Genomic DNA, 17,706 nt, shown 5'->3' on the forward strand with positions numbered 1-17,706 from the left:
GGCATGCACCACCATACTCAGCAGAGAGGGCACTAAAGGGGGCTTGTCAATTTTTCTCAGAAGAGTTCTGCTAGTGATTATTCGTTAACAAACCAATTTATTGGCCAGCTAGCCTGAACTAAGTCCTCTGTGTGTACTTTCCAACATTGGGGTTGGCTTAGTTAGGATTACTATTGTTGTGATGAAGCACTGTGCCCAAAAATTGGGGAGGAATGGGTTTATTTGGCGTACACTTCCACATCATTTGTTTATCTTAATTAAGGCTCCCTCCTCTTAGATGACTTTAGCTTGTATCCAGCTGACCTGGATCTACAAATGATCTCTTGTTGATTTTACACACAAATGCATCACTGTTAAACCATAACATTTCCTTTCCTGTTCATCCTCAAGATCACACATTAACATCAATATCACAATATAAAACATTTTACAAACTTAAAAAAGTCCTACGGCCTTTACAAATTCAAACACTTCCAAAGTATCTGCACTTTCTAAGCGGGCACTTAGTAAAGACGAGCTATGTCCATCTCAAGCGCCAAGATTGTGAAGCCGAATGGACATGTGTGGTATCTCTCAAGTACTGCTCCAGCTGGGGATGAACTCCAATCTCAAGGTGCAGCTGCGGGAACTCAGCATCACCGCGGCCAAGGAAATCAAAGTTGGTGGTGGCCGGAAAGCCATCGTAATTGTACCAGTTCCTCAGCTGAAATCTTTCCAGAAAATCCAAGTCCGGCTGCTTCGGGAATTGGAGAAAGAGTTTAGTGGGAAACACGTGGTCTTCGTTGCTCAGAGGAAGATTCTGCCCGAGCCTACTCAGAAAAGAAAAAGCCATAGGAAAAATAAGCAAAAGCGTCCCAGAAGCTGGTCTGTCCTCAACGCAATGCATGACATCATCCTTGAGGGTTTGGTCTTCCCAAGTGAAATCGTGGCTAAGAGGATCTGGGTAAAACTAGATGGCAACCGGCTCTCAAAAGTTCCTTTAGATAAAGCACAGCAGAACAGCGTGGAGCACAAGGTCGAATTTTTTTCTGGTGAGCTTCTGCTCAGCAGCAAGGATATTCGTTTTAATTTCCCAGAGTTTCAGTTGTAAAGAAAATGACTGAATTATGTGTCATTCATAGGAAAAAAAAAAAAAAAAAAGATTCAAAGTCTCTTCTAAAAACTTAAAATTCTCTTTAAAAATTCAGTTTTTCAACTGTGGTCCCCTATAAAATAAAATGATAAATCTCCTTACTTCAAGAGGGAGGTTCCAGGGTATGGTTACAATCAGATCAAAGCAAAAATCAAATTATTTATTATTATTATTTTCTGAGACAGGGTTTCTCTGTGGCTTTGGAGGCTGTCCTGGAACTAGCTCTTGTAGACCAGGTTGGTATCGAACTCACAGAGATCTACTTACCTCTGTCTCCTGAGTGCTGGGATTAAAGGCATGTGCCACCATCGCCTGGCCACAAATCAAATTCTAATAGTGTAAATCACCCAGTGTCCAGTATCTGGGGTTCACTCTTAGTCTCCTGGATCATACCTCTATCTCAGTCCTGTGCAGTGCACACAGCTCATCTCTTAGGCTGCGTCCACCCCGATGCTCCTGCTGTTTTGGTGGTCTTCCCATAGTACTGCTATCTCCAGAATTCTGGGGTCTTCTGACACTGGTCTACAATTTCACCAATAGCCTCTTCTGGGTTCTCTTCATGGTGTCAAGCCTCAACTTCTCTATATGACCCCTTCAGTCCTAGGCCTTTTAACGGCCACTGAGGCTGCACCTTCACCAATGGCCTCTCCTGGCCTCTCACAGTGTCAAGCCTCAGCCACTCTCCATGACTCCTTTATACCTTCAAAGCCAGCACCACCTGGGTGACTCTTACACTACCTAGTTCAGCTACCAAAGTGAGGTACAACCTTGGCTGCCTCTGGGACACAGCTTCTGTGTGCTGACTCTCAGGAAACTCTTCCAGAGGATTTCACCTCAGGGATGCTGGTCTCTCCTTAATCACCTCTGTTTTCTTAGCTCCAGCTAGCCAGCATCCATTGTCCCAGTAAAGCAAAGGTGCTGGTCTCTGGTTAATCACAGCTGACTCTAGACACAGAGTCTTAATTAAAATAGCAAATGTGCAATGTCCCCAGCACTCTTTAAGAAACTCTCAGACTTTCCCCTGGAACTTCACAAGGCAGACCTTCATCATCTGGGTTTTTTTTTTTTTTTGGTTTGGTTGGTTGGATTTTTTTTTTTTTTTTTTTGGGTGGGGGAGGGAGATGTTTTTTCTTTCAAGACAGAGGGTTTGTTTGTTTGTTTGTTTTTTGTGTAACAGCTCTGACTGTCTTGGAACTTGCTTTGTAGACCAGGCTAGCCACGAACCCACAGAGATCCACCTTACTTTGCCTCCCAAGTGCTGGGATTAAACACATGCACCACCACACCTAGATCTATCTGCATTTCTCTCAACACTTTTATCTTCTGTGCTCCACAGCACAACTCACCAAACCTTGAACAGTCAATGGCTTTTCTCACCCAAAATTTCAAAGTTCTTCCATAATCCTCCCCAAAACAACATAGCCAGGCCTGGCACATGGATACCCCACTTCTGGTACAAATTTCAGACTTGGTTAGGGTTACTATTGTGGTTATAAAACACCACCACCACAAACAAGTTGGGGAGGAAAGAGTTTATTTGGCTTACACCTCCACATCACTTGCTCATCTTAATTGAACCTCCCTCCTCTCAGATGTTTTAGCTTGTGTCAGGTTGAAATAAAACTATCCAGCACAGCACAAGAGATAAACAGTAGCAGTTCTGGCATTGTAAATCCAGACATGCCAGAGCCACACAGGGGTGATGACTGAAGGGCTTTGTCCTTAGATGTGCCTTCCTTGGCTGTAACACTAATATTCAATCTCAATCTCTCTCTCTCTCTCTCTCTCTCTCTCTCTCTCTCTCTCTCTCTCTCCCTTCTCTGTGTGTGTAGGTCAGAAGTCAATCTGGGATGTCATTTCTCAGAGGCTTGTCACTTAGGCTAGGCTAGTTGGCCAGGGAGCACTCAGGAGCACCAGAGAGCTGTGCCTCTCCTAGAAAGGGGCTCACAGATGCACACTACTGTGCCAGCGTTTGACATGGATATGGGGAGGGAAAGTGAAAAATATGTAAGCAAGCACCTTACAGGCCAAGTTATTCCCCCATTTTAAAATGGAAACCAAGTATGTAAAGTCTAGAGGTATGGGATTGCTGTTCTTGAAGGTGACTGGAGTTTGGATCATAACACCCCCAGCAGTCAGCAATCTCCTACATTCTCTCTCTCTCTCTCTCTCTCTCTCTCTCTCTCTCTCTCTCTCTCTCTCTCTCCTCTTTCTCTCCCTATCTTCCTCCCTCCCCTCTATCTATCTCCCTATCTCTCTCTCTCTCTCCCTTTCTTTCTCAAATAAAATATGTATTTTTTTAATCTAGAGATTAGGATTTTGCTATTTGAAAACAGGAAGAACTGTTCATACCAGACTAGGCTCTTCCATGGGGACAACTGGATAGTATATCTGTAGCCATTGAGACATGCCTTCTCTCACTATCACAGAGAGAGCCCATGTCCCTCCTTATGGTCTCCCAACCCCAGAGGCAGGTAGGAACCCATCTAACATCATATAAAATAGGGTTTATTGCCTACTAGACACTGTTCTAGATACCTTGGCAAACCATTCTTTCATCCACCCACCTACCCATCTGTCCAGCAAATGTAACCAAAAAAGAAAGCACACTTGGATCAGGCCTCAATGTCTCCCTCAAAGCTCTCTGGGTTTTCTGGGTTTTACTCCTGATCACTCAGTTGTATCATCTGGTGGTGAGGTTATTTGGGATGGTGGGAAACGAGGCAAGATACCCCAAATCAAATGTAACCAAAGGGAAGGTTGTGCCAGAGCCTCTCCCCCAGGACACTGTGTTTTATTTAATTAGAGAGGGACACACACACACACACACACACACACACACACACACACACACACACACACACGGTGTCTTCTGACCAGTGTGGTGTGGGATGAAGGCATTTCCCCCTCCGGGAGTCCTGCTGAACTTCATTCATTGCTTTCACAATAGAAGAAAGTGGGTTTTGTAACACTAGTATCCCCACAGTGCTGGCCTGACTGTTTACTTCTGCCTCTGTCCCTGAGCCTATGAGCAAATACTTCAGGCACTGTTAACGAGCAGAAACTTGAGACAGCGCTTATCTTGTAATGCTGGGGTTTGCATCATATCCAGGGCGTGGTGCTACTGCTTTAGAAGGCAAGTTAAATAATTACGTGTTTACAGATTGAGCAAACAGCATGTGCGGCCCAAGAGGGCTCTGGATCGGCTCCTTGAATGCTCAGTGAACCAACTTGTTCAGCTGGAGGGAAACTCAGAACTTGGAGGAATCAAATGGTTTCAATATGATACACACACACACACACACACACACACACACACGATATATATCATATATATGTATATGTATGATGTATATCTGTACATTATGCTTACGTGAATATACATTTGTAAATGTATTATATGTATGGGCATACATCTATGTATCACTTTGTATTTACCTGTACTTACTGACAAATTAAGCATCTACAAAACAGAGTAGGAGCTGGGTGGTAGTGACATATGCCTTTAATCCAGCACTCTGGAGGCAGAGGCAGGTAGATCTCTGTGAGTTTGAGGCCAGCCTGATCTACAGAGTGAGTTCCAGGACAGATAAGGCTACACAGAGAAACCCTGTGTCAAAAAAAAAAAAAGTACCCAAAATAGAGTAGGCAAGCTTAGAGATGTTCTGTGATGATCCATTAAGGTTAATTTAATAAGCCCAGGTCATTGACCCATCTGTGTACCATCTGTGTATGACATGTGACATATTAAATGTGCTGCTACTTTATAGTTTTGGTGTTTCCTACATAAATGGCAAATTGACAGAAGATCATGCTATCATCGTCAGGGCCGCCATATCTTCACTATGACCTACTTGTTTATGTGTGAGTAGTCTGTGTGAATATATGGCATGTGTGTGCAGGTAACCAAGGAAGCCAGAAGCAGGGGTAGGATCCTCGATCTGGAGTTACAGGGATTTGTGAGCCACCAGAGCCATCTCTGCAGCCTCTAAACTTCATTCTTAGTGGGCTTCCCTTACTCTAATGTTCTTTCTCCTGGGAGAGAAGAGATAGAACCATGTTTCATATTTGTGTTGCTTTTGAAAAGACAGGGTGTTGCTATGTGCCAGTCGAACCTCAGACTCTTTTTTAAATGTGTGTGTGTGTGTGTGTGTGTGTGTGTGTGTGTGTGTGTGTAGCGTTGGCTGTATTGGAACTTGCTCTGTAGATCAAGCTGGCTTGGAACTCACAGAGATCCCCCTGCCTCTGGAGTGCTGGGATTAAAAGAGTTCACCACACCATCTGTTGTGACCTCAGACTCTTAAGGCTTATGCAGTCCTACTGTGTCAGCCTCCCTAGTAGCTAGGACTACTATAGGAGCCCAATTGGGTGGTGGTTTTGTTTGTTTGTTGTTTTGGTGGTACCGGGGATCAAACCAAGGTGTTCACGCACACTGACTCTAGTTCTCAGTCTGTCAACTGTTGTGACACAGCAGCGTCATAAGAAGCATTAGTCATGAGCCCACACCCTCACCTGGTGTCTATCTTCAGTTTATTGCTCTTAGATGATTTCTTCCTCTTCTATTTTTGCTTTTCAAGGACAGTGCAAGCCATGAAAGGTATCTTCTGGCTGAGGGCTTCTTCAGCACACTTGAAACAGGGCAGACGCTCATCCTTATAGCCCGATAAGAAACAGAAAGGCAACTGTTCATGTGTGAATCTCTCCTTCCCCTCTTCATCTTAGCTTCAGAATGAATTATCTGCATAACTGGGCCAGTGTCCCCCCGGTGTTATAAGTGGCTTCAGGGCACAGGTGTTGGCTCTGGGCACCCTGTGCGGTGACTTTACATTGTCACTTTTCCATTGTTATGTTAGTTCTGTGGACCAGGCTTCCCCTGTGGATTGAGGAGATGACAATCTGGGTGACTCTGCTTCCCTGACCATGCCTGCAGGTTTTGGCCCTTCGGTTGTAGACTCATGTTGCTATGCCTCGTGGTATTGTCTCCAACGTCTGTGTGGAGTGCTTTGAGCCAGGACAGTATGAAATAACTTCCTGAAGGATTGCTTCCCTCCTCCTCAGAATGGGGAAGACCACAGCTGTACCAGTGCCCTATGTCAGCCAAGTCTCATTTCCTTATTTATAAAGGGTGAGAATCAGAAAAGACTGCCTCTAACATCCCTTTTGCTCACAATTCAATGAGCTAAAAGAGGCTAAAACACACGAGCAGGATGTGCTGGTATATACCTGAATTCCCAGCACTTGGGGATCAGAGCAGGAGGATTGCTGTGAGTTCCAGGTCAGCCATGAATGTGATTCGATCCTATCTTAAAAACACAAGTGAGAAGATTTAAAATATGCTGAAGTATGTTTAACATGCTGCATATGTGACTGGCCCAGAGCAGTCACTGTGTAAATGATACAAGTCACTGCGATGACAGATGTTAGGGCTATGGTCCAGAGGTTTGCAGTAGATTAGATCCCAGGGAGATAAAATTTGCTCCCCTTCATGGGTGTGAACTCTTTGAAGTTGATGAAGGGCTAAGAATGGCTGGCGCAACTTGAAGAAGTGATGGGCAGTGTGTGATGTTGAGGTGAAGGACTCTGATGGGCAAAGCCCTCCGTTCACCCGATTCTAACACGTGATGCTGGTGTATGTGTTCTGAATGAATCTCTCTCATTATCAGCACAGTCTTGTGACTTGGCCAGCCTTATCTCAAGGACACCGTCATATGCTGTATCCAAAGACATAGATGACATAGGGTGACTTTTGTTTCCCATTATAGATATGGGTGTGTCTGATAAGAACCCAGGATGAGCCATTCTTTCTCCATGAGGCAGATGTGGAGCTTGGCTTTGGTCTGAAGTTACTATACAGTTTCATAGCACCTGCCATTTCTGCGATTCTATATACATCTAGATTCTCGGCAGTCCCTCCTCAGTTCAGGGCTTCTCAGCCCGGCCTCTCTAGGTCTCAGGGCATTTGTGAAGTCCTTACAGAACTGCACATACATGCGTGTATTTCCATACAAACAATGCTGGCCTGAACAAAAGAAATGCGGTGAGAACGGTAACATACATGTATAATCATCACCACTGGGGAGGCTGAGGCAGGGGGATTTCTCTGAGTTTGAGGTCAGCCTGAGTTACCAAGTGCTCCAGGGCAACCTGGGCCACAGAGTGAGACCTTGTCTCAAAATGAAACAGCAAAACCATCACCACCACCAACAACAAAATGAATAAAAAAAAAAAATCAAGCCAAGATGTCAAGCAGTGGTGATCTAGGTGTTCCCAGCTAGTGACGAATCAGATTGGTGAATACCCCAACTGTCATCATAGAGCCTTCATCCAGTAACTGATGGAACCAACCAGATGCAGACATCCACAACCAAGCACCAGGCTAAACTCCTCGAAATCCAGTCAAAGAGAGAGAGGAGGGAATTATGAGCAAGGGAGGGAGATCAAGATCATGATGGAGAAATCTACAGAGACAGCTGAACCAAGCTGGTGGAAACTCATGAACTCTGGGCCTTACAGCTGTAGAGCCTCCATGGGAAAGAACTAGGCCCTACATATGTGGGAGACAGTTGTGAAGCTTGAGTTATTTGAGGGGTCCCTGGCAGTAGGACAAGAACCCATCCCTGGCATGAGCTTGTTGGAGTCCATTCCCTATGAGGGGATGTCAAGCTCAGCCTTAATGCAGGGAGGGGCTTGGTCCTGTCCCAACTTAATGTGCCAGACTTTGTTGACCCCCCATGGGAACCCTTACCTGCTGGGAGGAGTGGGTGGAGGGTAGGCTGGGGGGGGGTTGAGGGGGAAGGGAAGAGGGGTAGGAGGGAGAATTTTGGTTGGAATGCAAAATGAAATTTTAAAATTAATTTAAAAAAAAAGATTTAAAAAATAAAGCTTCAGCCCCAACACAGCTACCCCAAATACTTGCTTGCTCTGCAGGCACAGCACTTCCTGTTCCCCAGGCCCTCTTCCTCCATTCACAAGCCATGAAATGGTTTTCCTGGTTTCAGCCAGCTGTCTAGAATAGAGTCCAGAGTGGCCCACAGGTCTAAGCCTCTTTGATGACTAAGTGTGAAGATTTCGCACTTTCTTTGTCCTTAGAAAGGGAGACTGTCCCCCCCTACACATACACACTCCAGAAACGTAAATGTCGTAGGATAGTTTCCAGGGAAAGAAAAGAAAAATTGACTTTAACATCAGCAATTTAAGAGTGTAAAATAAATGTTGCACGGTAAGGCTTAAACTTTTTAAAAATTTTTTTTTACAGGAAAAAGGGCTTCTTTCCCAGCTTCTGCTTATAAAGAATGGCCTCTTTATGCCTGGTTTTGCCTCTGGGCTAGCAGGGGCCACCAGGCCACACCCTAAGGCAGATTTTGGCTGTCACTTTCCTTTTCCTTTCCCTCCTTTTCTTTCTGCTCATCCATTCCACACCCTCAAAACACCTCTAACCGTGCGTGCGTGCATGCGCGCGCGCGCGTGCACACACACACACACACACACACACACAGACACACACATTTTTAAAAGGTACAATCTTCATTCTTCACTAATGTCAGTGTTAGGGACCATCATTAGTCTATTTGGGGAAAGGAAGTAGATTTCAGATGAACCTGACTTTGAATATACAAAACTTCTCTTTTTAATAAAGAGGCCTGGGCTGGGGAGATGGCTCCGGAGGTAAAGTGCTTGTTGCATATTCTCGAGGATCCAAGTTTCATCCCCAGTATCCACATACATAGTCGCTGCATGGTGGCAATGTCTGTAACCCCAGTGTTAGGGAGGAATAGACAGGCAGATCTCTGGGGCTCACTGGTCAGAAAGAGTCTAGCTGCATCTGTGAGCTCCAAGTTCACGAGAGATGCTGTCTCAAAACAACAACCAACAGCAGTCTTTGGCCCACACGTGCACGTACATACACTTGCCCATGCACACGTACACCAAAGAACACAGATGACTTATAGATATATATCTGAACAGATAAATTGTAAAGCATCTGCTGCTATTTAGATGGGGGCATCATCAAAAGCCCAGAGTACATCTGTTCAAGAGATAATATGTGCAAGATGCTGGTGTGTAGTTCTATAAATTTACTTTTTGGTATTTGCGACTGGAGGAATGTACCAGATCATCCACAGACAGCTATTTAGTGTCACTCAAAATACAGGTAGTGGGTCCAAGGGATGTGATAATGTTCTGCAGTCAAGTGTCAGAGCAAACCACATCCATTGGACCCTCAAAGATAAATCTCAGCATCAGTATTGAATAAAGAAAACAAGCTGTAGAGTTGTGGGTGTGGGGTGTGTATGTGCATGTGTGTGTGCATGCATCCCCCTATTTCTTAGTGTGTGCATTTGTTTTTAATGGTCTGGAGAGAACTAACTGCATTGAACTCATGGTCATAGACAGGATGACCATGCCAGGAACAGCCTAAGTTCCAACTGTTTGTGCTAGCTCCATTGATGACCTTTGGAGGCCTGTTTTTGTTTTTTTTTTTCTACAGAAAGCATATGGGGTTTTGTGAATATCCTGATTTCTTCTAATGGGCCATGTGACTTACTAGGCCATGACCCACCCAGGTCAGAGAACCAAGTCTCGTGTGTGTGTGTGTGTGTGTGTGTGTGAGAGAGAGAGAGAGAGAGAGAGAGACTTTCAGTATAGGTATAAATAAATACATAAGCAAAAATGCAGAAAAACCAAAAGAATGGTACAGCCAGCCAGCACAACATATTTTCAGTATTTGCCAGTTACCCTTCACAGTATCTGATGAATTCTTCTCCCTCTGATCCCACCCAAAGCCTACATTTTGGTGGTGCAATCCCAGCACTAGGGAGGCAGAGGCAGGTGGATCTCTGTGAGTTTGAGGCCAATCTGATCTACAGAGCAAGTTCCAGGACAGGCTCCAAAGCAATACAGAGAAACCCTGTCTCAAAAAAAAAAAAAAAAAAAAAAAAAAAAAAAAAGCCCTGTGTGCCTGTGCCGGTGGCCTTCCAGCTACGACGCCTCTGCCTGGTCCCATAGCTGGACAGAAGGCCATGTAGAAAGCAAGCTGGCAGCCTGACTCTGAGAGGGCCTGAGAAGGCAAGCACTCCTGACTGCTACCCTTCCTAGGAGGGTTGCCTCCCAGACAGGGGAAATCTGTGGTTTCTCTTCTGCAACATAAGGCAGGCTTCAAGACCATGCATTTGCCTTACAACACAGAATGAAGACAATTTTACCTTCCCAGCCACCATCCCTGTCCTCCATCAGGGCATTTAAGGTCAAACAGGCTTTGAGTGCACACCCTGTGCCAGCCAGGCCCCACCCAGGGAAAGAACCGAGGCTAGATATATGGCTACAGTTTAATAGCTCTGTAAAATGTCCAGCCATCTATTTTTTTTTAAAAAACAGAAAATGTTCATCCCTAAGAAAAAGTTGCGAAGAGGCATAAACTATTTAAAACAGGAATTTATTTTACTATATCGGAGGGAAATGGATGTTGTATTAAAGTTGTTACTTGGGGTTTGGTGAAATTCCTGCATAAATGGCTACAGAAGTTAATAGCTTCAGCCAATTAAGAGGGCACTCTGGGAACCTTTTGAAGTCTTGTCCCTCCCACCTCGCTCGTTTTAACGTTTTGTTAAGTTTTGTATACTCTAAAGCGTTCCCATTGGGAACCACTGGACACCGTCACGAAAGGACACATTCATTTCAACAAGTATACCCCAATGTAACCACAGGCTAATGTACATTTTACAGGATCAAAAGGCAAACAATAGACTTAGACATCAATTTCAGGGACCCAAGAGGAGTAAATCCAAGTTTGCACCAGAGCCCTGGGCAAGATTGGTAGGTTAACCATTTACGAATCCAATTTTTTAAGCTTGCTGAGAAGAGCTGAGGGCAACTTCCCCAGACAAATGAACAAGAAGGAAAGTGTCTATAGTTTTCCTTCGTCCTTTCAGAACCTTGCTAAGGGCACACTGAGCCAGCAGAATCTCCAGGAAGCTGTTGAGCATGCGCCAAAGCATTTTCCTCAGGGTGCGTTTCTTCGGGACTGTTGCCAAGGGTTTTCCATTCGCCTGTAGTAGGCACTTCTTGACTCCTGTTGTGTAACGAAGCAAAGAGCATTTGCTTAAAGGGTCGAAAATGTTGAAAATTCATATTTCTCTAAAAGCAGGTTAAGCCAGGTGGTGGTGGAGCATGCCTTTGATCCCAGCACTCAGGAGGTCTAAGTTCAAGAACAGACAGGGCTACACAGAGTAACCCTGTCTCGAAAAAATAAAACTAAAAAAACAAAACAAACAGACAAACCAAAAGCTGGTTAAACAGCAGTATAAACCAAAGACAAAACGGAGAGAGTCCCGCGATTCCTCCGAGTGCTTCCTTTAAGGTATTGTGACTGTATTTTCCCTTGTAACAGAGTCATAACTTTTCTGAAGTTTTGCTGTACTGGTAATACTGTTTTCTAGGAAGTATTCCCAAGGCCTGCTTTCCTCTGATGTCATTAGACGGTTTTCAAAACTGAATTTTCACTTTATTCCTTCCGAGTGCATTTTAAAACAGGGTGGGGAGCACTGGCAACTGTAAAGGAAACCTGACAGAATAGAGAAATTTCTGAGACTGAATTTCTTTGTCACTTCTAATTCCCAAATTCTGCTAAGCAAGAGAAAAACAAAAATCTGGAAAAGGTTTGTGTTTAGAGCAGACAATACTTTAAAACTACTGCTAATTCATGGGACTGGTGTGGTAGCTCAGCAGTTAAGGGCTCTTGGCTCTTGCAGAGGACCCAAATTCTGTTCCCAGCATCCACAAAGGATGGCTCATAGCTACTTGTCACTCCAGGACCAGGGGATTCGATGCCATCTTCTGACCTCTGAGGGCATCTTTACCCATGTGTGCATATCCATACACAGATGGCATACACATATATGATAGTTAAAAATAAAAATAAATCATTAAAAACTATTGTTCCCTACCCCAAATGACTTGACAGATTTTGATGATCCCTCATGGAAGGACTCGCCCTCCCTGTGGAGAGGATGGGAGATGGGATGGGGGGGTGGTTAGTAGGGGACTTGGGAGGATGGGAGGGAGAAGGAACTGGGATTGATATGTAAAATAAGATTGTTTCTAATTTAAATAAAATTAATTAATAAAAAATAAAAGACTATTGCTAATTCAACTTTAAATTCTAAGTTTAAAATTTGACAGACTTAAAAAAAACATAAATATTGATCCAGCATTTATTTTCCTTTCTTTCTTTTCCCTCCTTCCTTCCTTCCTTCCTTCCTTCCTCTCTCTCTCTCTCTCTCTCTCTCTCTCTCTCTCTCTCTCTCTCTCTCTCTTTCTTTCAGGACAGGATTTCTCTATGTAGCCCTGGCTGTCCTAAAACTTGAGCTGTAGACCAGGCTGGAACTCACAGAGATCTGCCTGCCTCTGCCTCCTGAGTGCTGGGATTAAAGACGTGTACCACCAAAGCCTGGCCCAGCAATTATATTCTAGTAGTAAATACTCAAACCATTTGTTCATGTTTATGTTTTCGATATTGGGCATTGAGACAACAGCCTTTCTAGTGGAAGCCTCGCCCCATTATTACTTCTTCTTCCTTTGTCTCTTTTGTTTTTCTTTTCTTTTTCAACCTGAGACAGGGTCCCGGCAAAGTGACTTTTCTATTGTGATAAAACTCATTGAGGGGTTCTCAACCTTTCTAATACGAGTCCCTCATGTTGTGGTGAACCCCGCAACCATAAACTTATTTCACTGATACATTATATTTGCTACTGTTATGAATCATAATGTAAACATCTGATACGGGGTCGTTCAACCCCTGAAGGGTGAGAACTGCTGCTGTAGGAGTTTACTTGGGTTCACAGTTCCAGAGGGTTAGACACCCTCTGGATGTCTGATGGCTGAGCAACGGTAGGAGCAAGAAGTTGAGGATGCACACCTTTCAGAGAAAATGAACTGAAAATAGTCTTCAAGCTCTCAAAGTCCACTTCCAGAAACTTCCTCTCTCCAACAAGGCCATAACCCGTAAAAGTCCCAAACAATGCCATCGACCAAGGACCAAGTACTCAAATCCTGAGACTACAGGGGACATTTCTCATTCGAAGTATCCCATCCACTCCCTGGCCCTCATGGTTTTAATATGATAATGCAGAAATACATACAGTTAGTCTTTTACAGTTGCAACACTGTTTGGAAAATCCAAGGTTCAAAGTCTCTTCCAAGACTCAAGGCAGTCTCTTACCTCCAAGCACCTATAAAATCAAGACACAAATTACAGACGTCCAACAGGCAATGGCACAGAATATAAATTAACATCCCAAGGAGAAGGGATGGAGGCATAGTATGTTAACAGTGGACCAAGGAAATCCTGAAACCTGGCAAGGCAAACTCCCAGGCCTGTCGCTCCATGTCTGGTGTCAAAAGGCTTAGATGGCTGTGCCCTTCAGGTGTTGCTGGCTGTAACATGCTCCTCTCCCTTGGTCCAGCCCACTCCCCCTGTACAGTTCTCCTTGGCAGACATCTCAAAGCTCTGATATCTCTAACACCTGGGGGGCTCCACCATTACCCAGGCTTCATTTCTACAATCTCACAATGACCTCTTGGGGTCTTTCTCCATGCAGAAAATCCACCCCCCCACATCACCTGGCCTCAAGGATGTTGGAACTCATGGAGGAAGACTTCACTGCCCATTTATTCCTTGTCATAAGGATGATGCTGCTGAGTTCAGGCACCAGCTTGGGATGGACCTTCTACACTTGAATCCCATTTTCTGCAGCTTTTGCTTGTTGTTCTTTTCTGGTAGCAGATAACTTCTTAAGCATTTTCCTTTTGCATCGGGAAACTTCAGAGAGTGGGATTTTATGGAGGGCAGCCTTATGCTTATCCCAGTACAGATTAGGCCTTTGTCTAAAACACTAATCTTAACAGCTGCAGCCCAAGCCTTGTTTGTAACATTAAGCTTATCAGTGTCCTTTCCAAATAGTATGTTTTTTTTTTTTTCTTCCCTATGTGCTGTTTTTTTCACCGTAGACCTGCATAAGAGTGATTACTAATAACCACATGATGTTGCTGTTAGCATTCAGGCATTTACACTGGCCTGCTCTCTGGACCTTGCAGTCACATCTCAGCAGTGGGCAAGATGTGATGCTCTAGCTACTGCAGTCACTAGGTAGAGCACTGCCCCATGTGCATGTGCTATATTCCCAAATAAAAGGCATGCCCTTCTCCACCACCCCTGCTTTCCTCCTGCTCTCCCTCAGAGGCCGCCTCTGCACCTCCCCCAAATAAACCTCCCACATGAGCCCTGTTGGTGCCTCTTGGCTCCAACCCACCAAGGTTGTCTTCCACTGCTAAACTATTACAATAGCCTGTGCTAGGCTGTCTTGAAATCTCCTCTATCAAACAAGTTAGACTACGTCTAAATTTAGCCTCAGACATTCTTAGGACAGGGACTGAAGGAAGCCTCCTTCTTTGCCATCATTCATAAGAATGGTCTCTGTCCCAAGAGCTAATGTCGTTCTCTGAAACCTCTTGAGCTGGGTCTGCACAGTCTCTGTGGCTCTCGGTACTGATGCCTTCCAAGCGCCTAGCCTACTATGTTGGCTCATTAAACCCTGTTTAGAGTGGTCAGCTGCTTATTCTAGTCCAAAGTTCAAAATGCCTGGTTAGGGTTCCCATTGCTGTAGTGTAACGCCACAACTGAGCATCAATTTGGTGAGGATAGGGTTGATTCGCATAAACTTCCAGGTCATACACCACCATCAAGGAAACTGAGGGCAGGAATTCAACCAGAGCAGGAACTTGGAGGCAGGAGCTGATTCGGAGGAAGAGTGCTGCTTACTGGCTTGTTCCTCATGGCTTGCCAAACCTGCTTACTTATAGCAGCTGAGACCACCAGCCGAGGTTAGCACTGCCTACAGTGATCCGGGCCCTCCTACATCAATTATCAATAAAGTTGACACAAAACTAGCCACAGCGCATGACTTTCTACATTCCTGATAAAAAGCACATGGTTGGGTCTGTCACTGCAATAGCCCGCTCTCTGCTACCAACTTCTATAATAGTTACTTTCTATTGCTGTAGAAGGAAACAACTGTAGAAGGAAAGGTTACTTGATGTATACTTGCAGAGGTTTAGAGTCCATGATGACTGAGCAAAGGCCACGGCATCAGGGGCAGGAAGCTGAGGGCTCATATCTTGAACTATAAGCATGAAGCAGAGAGAACAAATATGAAATGGCATACGTCTGCATTCTCAAAGCCTGCCTTACATGACATAACTCTTTCAACAGGGCCACACCTCTTCAATCTCTCAAACAATGCCATCAATTGGAAACCAAGTATCCAAATGTCGTAGACTATGGGAGACATTTCTTATTGAGATCATTATAGTTACCCAGTCTAGCCTTGATCTTGCTGCAGTTCAGGCAGTCCTGGAACCTGTGATCTTCCTGCTTTCTGAACAGGCCAGGCCCCCACCTCACTTTAGCAAGGTTTCAAGCAGCACCTAGTGTCACATTATATTCTTTGTGATAATACTTTTTGTGGCAGGCAGTGGTGGCACACACCTTTAATCCCAGCACTGGGGAGGCAGACAAAGGCGAATCTCTGAGTTCAAGGCCAACCTGATCTATACAGTGAGTTCCAGGGCAGCCAAGACTACACAGAGAAACCCTGTCTTGAAAAACAAACAAAAATTTTACACACACACACACACACACACACACACACACACACACACACACACTGTATTTGTGTAACATATAAGGCTCTCTGAATGTAGTAAAGAAAGATCTCACATATAAGGGTTTGAATCTAGTCTCTGCCATCTACTAGCTGTGTGACTTTGGGACTGTTACATAGCCTCCCTGAGCTTAGGTATTCCTCTGTGTGGTAAGAATACTAATACCGAATACCATATTCACCATGATATGTAGGATTGGCGATGTCTGTAAGGGCTCCCAGCAAGCCTATAAGGCTTGTAAAGGCTTAAAAGTTTATTAATTCATTTTTCATCTTGCTTCATTTATTCCATCATTACAAGTCAATCTGGAGATTAAAATAGAAGTAGCTGGTGTGATTTCAGATGGTGTTGTTTTAGCGTTAGATCATCTCTGCGCACTCCATGTGTCATGAGTCCTTTGCACATACACATTTCTGAAAATATTTTTTAACCCAAGTAAACCTGTTTTTATTCGAATGACTGTGTGACCAGATATATTTGGGGAACTGATTTATACGTGGAAGGGAGTCAGTTCTGAAAAGCCAGCTCTACCTCCAGGGTGTTCTCCACAGGAAGAAAGTAAGATGCTATTTTTCCCATATTCAACATTTTACTCAACTCCTGAGGCAAACAATGGCGATTCGATTTTTCTCCGGTTTGGGCTTTAATCTTAAACCTGGCTTCCTTCAGTTGAGTTTGTTGTGTAGTCGGCATGTGCCCACCCCCGAGGTTCCCACTGGTGAGCAGGCCTCGCAGATACAGGCGTGTGATGCCCGGCTTTTGGCATGCCTGCAGTGTCCGCTGAGATGGGGGAGGCAGCCCCAGGGTGAGCTTCCTGCAGTTTCTCTAACAGTGCTCTTCCCCTAGAGCTGGGACAGTCCCCTCCCTATGCAGCCTCTTTGTGAGATGGGAAGATGGGGCCCCGCATTTGCATTCCAGATTGAAAGGAACAGAATTAGAGTTTTCCTCTTTTTTTTTTTTTTGGTGCCATGACAAACAAAATGATAGTGAGGTGGGTTTATTCTTTGGAAAGTTTCCCTCGTTTTGACTTGTAGTCATTTTTGTGGACTATGACCCACCCCCACTCCCTGCCCCCACTCCTGCACCCACTTAACAATTTTTTAATCAGATAGAGGATAATAGGTTTTGTGTGGTGTGGAAAAAAATTTTTTTTCCTCCCCCTCAGCTTTCTTCAGGCATTTAATTCCTGGATGTAATCTGTATACAAGTAAAATTGCCTGATTGGACCAGGAGGATGGCTAAGTTTGTGAAAGAACTTGTCATAGAAGTTTCTCTGACCACACTCCTTCCCCAACACACACACACACACACACACACACACACACACACACACACACACACACGAACAAAAGTTAAGATGCAATAAAAACTTAAAAAAAAAAAAAATTCCTGGGGTTGCAGATATGGTTCAGCGGTTGAGAATACGGGTTGCTCTTCCAGAGGACCTGGGTTCAATTCCCAGCACCCACATGGCAGCTCACAATTGTCTGTAACTAGTCCTAGGGGATCTGACACACTTACACAGACATACATACAGGCAAAATACCAATGTACATGAAGTAAAAACTTAAAAAAAGCCTGGTGTTCAAGGCTGCCTGTAGTAGGCAGCCCTCTAACTCTTGGCTCCTGGGGTTCCACCCTCTGCATAGTTCGCACACCCCAGTAATTGTGGCTTCCTGAAGGGTCAAGATAAATGGATACAGAGTTATTTGAGGCAGACATGGTGACATGTACCTGTAATCCCAGTGTTCTGGGGTCAGAGAAAGGAAAACCATTGCAGGTTAGCCTGGTCCACATAGCAACACTGTCTCGAAAGGACAATAAGAAAGAAAACAGACTCGGCTGTTATGAGCATC

General features: G+C 44.5%; 1 pseudogene; it reads left to right on the top strand.

The window, feature by feature from the left end:
• The first annotated feature begins 519 nt into the window (after positions 1-519).
• Positions 520-1,090, top strand: LOC127213576 (40S ribosomal protein S7-like; annotated as a pseudogene).
• The last annotated feature ends 16,616 nt before the right edge of the window (positions 1,091-17,706 follow it).

This window comes from Phodopus roborovskii, unplaced genomic scaffold (assembly GCF_943737965.1).
Source record: "Phodopus roborovskii unplaced genomic scaffold, PHOROB, whole genome shotgun sequence".
Taxonomy (NCBI): Eukaryota; Metazoa; Chordata; class Mammalia; order Rodentia; family Cricetidae; genus Phodopus; species Phodopus roborovskii.